Consider the following 6102-nt stretch of genomic DNA (forward strand, 5'->3'; position numbering starts at 1 on the left):
CACTGGCTGTTTTCCTGTTGCTCTATCCAGCTCCTTCAACACTGAGTCCCGGTTTCTCTTCCTGTAGACCGGGATACTTGTGCTCAGCTTCCAGGTGGGTGTGTGTAACTGGGGAGGAAGGACAGTGCTCCTGACAGCTCCTGAGGAAGCTGTCTCCTGACAGCTCTTGACAGTGTTTCTGTGAGCCCTTCCCCAGAAATCACAGTATCTGGCTTTCATTACTTGGCCATGAACCCCAGGGTAGGGAGATAGGGGTTGGGCAGCAGCAAAGGACCCAACATTAGCCAGCAGAGGGCGCCAAGATCACAGGCAAAGACAGGACCTGGGTGGGGCAGGGAGATAGCTACCTCGGGCTAATCAAGGGCAGGGGTCTCCTGGCTTTGCCCTGAGCAAGAGGGCCACAGTTACATGACCATCTGAGCTAGCACGTTCCCTGGCATACCTGTCATGTTACCTTGAGATAAGCCATGCCCATTTGATGTCCTGAAATTACAGGCTGGGTGTGGGGCAGAGGCTCAGACCAGCTTCACTTGGACCCTGAAGAGCAAGAACCATAAGCCTTGAGGGCTTGATAGATATAGGGTCCAGTTCTGGAGGAGGGCACATAGTGGGGGGTCTAGGTGGAATGGCTGTATCTCTGTATAGAACAAGGCCAGAGTTCACTGGATTCTGGAAATCTAGCCTAAGTTCATGCCTACCAAGCAATCCAAGGCCTAACCTTCCTATGTCTGAGGAGAATAGGGGTGCTTCCAGAACCCCTCCTTCATCTGCTACTGCCCCTTTACCTCCATCTTTTGGACACTTGGGGGGCTGCACCAAATATTCCCTAACCATTCCAGGTCAGTACCATATTATGCTTCTCCTTACCCACAACCTTCTGTGGCCCCCTATGATCCTAATAATCAAACCCAAAGAGGCCCTGACACTTTTTCTTCTGCTCCCTTGGGGCACCACTCCTTGGAGCATCTCCCACAGGCTTGTCACCACAGGCTCCCATGTCCTTCAAGGACCCCTTCACCCAGGCCCACACCAGCACAGGGCAGCTCTCCTCCCAGGCACCCCAGCAGCATTGCTCAGTGTTGCTTTGTCATCTGAAATGACCTTTGCTTCCTCATTTGCCCATCAACAGCTGCTTCCCCTATAGTGCTGCTGGACACTGGGCAGCCCCAGTCAACCCCAAGTGCAGAATATGACAGTATACAGAACATATGCCCAAAGGCAGTTGTGTGCCTGGGCGTGTGCATAGGCATGAGCCATATGGAGGCCTAAGTGGAGTCCTGGGAGATAGCCATTTAGTGGGAAGCAACTTCCAAACCATTCTAGGCCCTGGGCAGATAGACACTGGGCAAGGCTCAATTGCCTGTATGCTCTCACCACGAGCACTGTGATGAGGGGGACGGAGGATCAAGGTGCCATGGGAGGGATGCCTAAATTGCCCTCAATGGCTGCTTCCCTACATTGATCACCATGGCTTGGCTGGTAGCTGTGTCTGTCTCTCCTGTGGTTGCACTGACTGGTGCCAAGAAGATACTTCCTCTTGGGCAAGGCTGTGCTCCAGAGGGCAAGTCTCCAGCAAGGGCTGCTCTCACCCCAGTTTGTGTCCCCAAGATAGCAGTTTTCCTTCCCACCACTGACTGTACAGCCTCACTAGCTGCCTTCCATGCCCACCTGCTCAAAAGCCAAGCCTAGCATCCATGAGGGCCCGTGTTCTTAGGTAGCCTGGCTATCTCTGAGGCTGACAGCTAGGTCTGGACTGGAGCAGAAGAGGCCAAAGTCTGGTAGGCCTTCTAGTCTCCCCACCCTGCAGAATTTTACTCAACACCTCCCCTCCCCGAAGCATACTTTTGGGAGAGAAACTACCTCCTAAGACCAGACCCTAGCTCAACAGCCCTGCCCCATTCTGCCCCTAGACTCAGTTCTGTCTCTGACTGCCTTCTGTGGAGAGTTGTACTCTGCAGGCCCAGAAAGTCTGCATCTCCAGCTTCGCCACTCAGGGAACCGAGGGCCTCTCCTTCCCACAGCAATCCTAAGGCCACCAATGTTGCCCTCATGACCTTAGTACCTTCTTGGCCCAGGATTTTTTACAGCATGTTGGGCTCTTGTCTGTGGTCTCTAAGTTGGAGACGATGGTCTGGGAAGAGCAAGGACTAGTGCATCACATGCCTTAGGCCTGAGTCTATTAGTCTGACGCTGGTCCTGGTGCTATCCCACAGTTGTAGACCAAGGCCAGAGGGGCTGAGGGACCAACTCAGAGCTCCTGCCAGGCCTCTAATGGAAACTAATGGTTTTCTGGCCCTGTACTCAGCTTTCATGCACACATCTGTGCCCCCAGTGCATGCTGTCTATAGAAGAATGTGTATGTTTCTACATTACACAGAGCAGTTACAGGGCCAGTAGCCAGCCTCAGTGTGGCATCGACTACCTGCCCTGTACCTGTTCCAGGTCCTGTCAGGCAATGGGAACAGTGATCATGATGAACATTTCCTGGGAATCGATGAGGACATACCAAGGTGAGTATGCTTAGGTTAGCACCCAGGATATCTTGAAAATGGACAACATCCACCCATTCATCAATGACCCATCCACCCAGGCATCTTGTTTTAGTGTGTGTGTGTGTGTGTGTGTGTGTGTGTGTGTGTGTGTGTGTGTGTGCAGATGCATGCATGCCATATGTCATCCCTTGCCTTCCCCTGTTTGAGACAGGGTCTCTTCTTTGCCATCACATACACTAGACTTGCTAGAACTTGTGTTTCCTGGGGCTCTCTTACCTTCATCTCTCAAGTTATTGTAGGAGTAGTAAGATGATAGATACATGCTATGTGTAGTTTTATCTGGGTTCCAGGACTCTGAACTTGTCTGTATGCTTGTGCAGCAAATGTTTTATCACTGAGCCATTGTCCCTGTTCCTATGAAGGCATCTGACACCCACTGCCTTCTTTCTACCCATGTCCCTACCTACCCAAGCCTCCAGATACATTAATCTGTGTATCATCATCCATCCATCTAAGAGTTCAGCAGCCTTCTCTAGAGGAGCAGAACTCATAGAATGTATATTAATGATATTTATAGGGCTGCTTACATGATAGGTACCAAGTAGTCTAATAATGACCATCTACATGCTGCAGAACTAAGACCCAGTGTCTGCTGAGCCCATGAAGTCAGCCAGTCACCTCAGTAATCCCAGTCTGTTCCAATCAGGCTTAGAAGATCCCTGGAGAATCACTGCTGTTCATGCTGGAAAACCAAAGTAGCTGGAGTCTGAAGTCAGCAGAGGACAGTAACAGCAGTGACCGACACACTTGCTCAGGAGGAAGAAGCAGAGGAAGGGGGCCATTGCTCTTTCCTTGGGACCTCTTTATACCAGGACTACTTTCTGTGTGGATCTTCCCCAATCTTAATCCTCTCTAGAAACACCCTCTCAGACATGCCCAGATGATGCAGTTCTAAAGTGATTCTAAATCCTGTCAAGTTGACAATCAAGACTAATCAGGCCATTCGCTCACTGATCAATTGATCGATCGATCCATCCATCCGTCCCCCTACTGATCCATCCACCGATCTACCCATTCATCTATCATCCATCTGTCTTGCTATACATCTGCCTTAGTTAGGGTTTCTATTGCTGTGAAGAGACACTATGACCATGGCAACTCTTATAAAGGAAAATGTTTAATTGGGGCTGCCTTACAGATTCAAAGGTTTAGTCCATTATTGTCATGATAGAATGCATGGTGGCATGCAGGCAGCCATAGTGTTGGAGAAGGACATTTGGGTCAGCAGACATCAGGAAGTGACAGAGACACTGGGCTTGGCTTGAGCTTCTGAAACATCAAAACCCACCCTCAAAGACATATTTCCTCCAACAAGACCATACCTCCTAATAGTGCTATGAGCCTATAGGGGCCATTTTCATTCTATCTACCTATCTATCAACTCTACTACTTATCATCATCCATAATCCATCTAATTATCCATCTATCCTTATGTCCACCAACTCATGCTTCTATCTCATTATTACCATCCATCTATCCATTCATCTTCCTATCCACCAGCTATTCATCCATTTACCCATTTATACATCTATCTACCCAGATAACACTATCCATTCATCCATCCCTCCATCCATCCGATCAGCTGACTACCCATCCATTCATCCACTCATTCACCTATACAAATTCCCACCTACTACCCACTTCCCATCACCATCTGTACTGGCTAGTTTTGTGTCAACTTGACACAGCTGGAGTTATCACAGAGAAAGGAGCTTTAGTTGGGGAAATGCCTCCAAGAGATCCAGCTGTGGGACATTTTCTCAATTAGTGATCAAGGGGGAAAGGCCCCTTGTGGGTGGGACCATCTCTGGGCTGGTAGTCTTGGATTCTATAAGAGAGCAGGCTGAACAAGCCAGGGAAAGCAAGCCAGTAAGGAACATCCCTCCATGGCTTCTGCATCAGTTCCTGCTTCCTGACCTGCTTGAGTTCCAGTCCTGACTTCCTTGGTGATGAACAGCAATGTGGAAGTGTAAACCGAATAAACAACCCTTTCCTCCCCATCTTGCTTCTTGGTCATGATGTTTGTGCAGGAATAGAACCCTAACTAAGACACCATCCAAGCACCCATCCACCTATAAAGCCACCCACTCATTTCTCTCCAGTTACTCACTCACATTCAGGAGACTCTCTGTGCCTGGACTCACAGAGGTGAATCAGTTACCTGTCATACAATGCCCACACATGGGCAGCTGCTTCCCAGGCTCTGGGTCAAATAAGGGCTGGGGCTGGTCAGAGCACACGAGTGGCATGTGAGGTTCTCATGTGCTTCCTCCTTCCATCTCACAGATGCGATCTGTATCTCCTGAATTGGGGCCTTTCTGTCTATTGTTCCAGCTTCCCTATAGTGTAACTAGAAGCAGTGGGTGCCTAGAAAATGCTGCAGGCAACTGAGTTGTTCCTGCCTTCTCTTCTGTCCCTCAGTTGCCCTGCCACTGTTCTGGGCTTCAGCCTTGTGTGGGGCCTTGGTGGTTTGGCACAGTGAGCCCTCCAGCTGTGTTGCCCATTTGGTATCATGGATGAGGACAAAAGTTCTGGCTGGGACTGGCCACCATGGCATTGGATTTGGCTAGAAATACCCAATACATTGCTACCCACCAAGTGGAGGCTTCGTGGCTTATCAAATGTCCAGGATGGAGTACTGTTGGGCTAGAGGTGTGAGGGATGCTACCAGCTAAGGGAACCTGAGTGTAGTGGGCTGTACTTTTGAGCAGGCTCTAACCTCAAGCTCTGGTGGAGGTCTGAGACCTTTGAGGTCCCGGGGCTGCTCCTAGAATACCACTTGGTAGGAAAGGAGTGAATTCTGTGGCAGATGGTGGTAGATCCCTGGAAGGGGACCCTTCAGTATTTGCTAGAACTGAATCTCTAAGCATAAGGCAAGTGCCAACAGCCCTCCTTCCTAGAAGTGCTTTTCATGCTTAGATGGGGCCTAAGGGGTATGTGTGGCTTTCTAGAGACCCGAGAAAGACCTTAGGCAGCTTTACCACAGGTCTTAACGTCAGACTAAAGTAAGCACTATGTAAGACTAAAGTAAGTTCTGGTACCTCACTAGCACTGGCTTGGTGCTGGCGAGGGAATGACAGGGTGACATTTGCAGAGACATCCTGGTCACCAGCTAACCCTCACACAGCCTTGTTAAATTGGGTATAGCTGTGGCCCCATGGGGTGGTTCCTGCTGCCTTATTGGGCTTCTGGTCTACCCTCTGCACACACCTTTCCCACGTGTTCTTAAGAGCCTGTCCTTAGAGAAGTCAAAAAAGGGAGTTCACAAAAGGCTGTTTGGATGTGTACGACATACATGCATACTGCACACACTTGCACACAACCCTCAGTATTCTCAGCCGGTTCCCAGCTTGGCATATTGGAAGAGGAGAGTGTGGGTGGGTATGGCCTATGGGAAGGAGTGGTGGAATGACAGCGTGCCTAGCTCCTCCTATTCTGCATATGGACTGGCTCAGAAGGAAACTTTCTTCACAAATGACTGTCCAGCCTTCGCCCACAGAGCAGAGCACAGTGGGTTCTTGGTACACCTACACTTAGTGAGATGACTTCA

This window comes from Mus pahari, chromosome 1 (genome assembly GCF_900095145.1).
Source record: "Mus pahari chromosome 1, PAHARI_EIJ_v1.1, whole genome shotgun sequence".
NCBI classification, from domain to species: domain Eukaryota; kingdom Metazoa; phylum Chordata; class Mammalia; order Rodentia; family Muridae; genus Mus; species Mus pahari.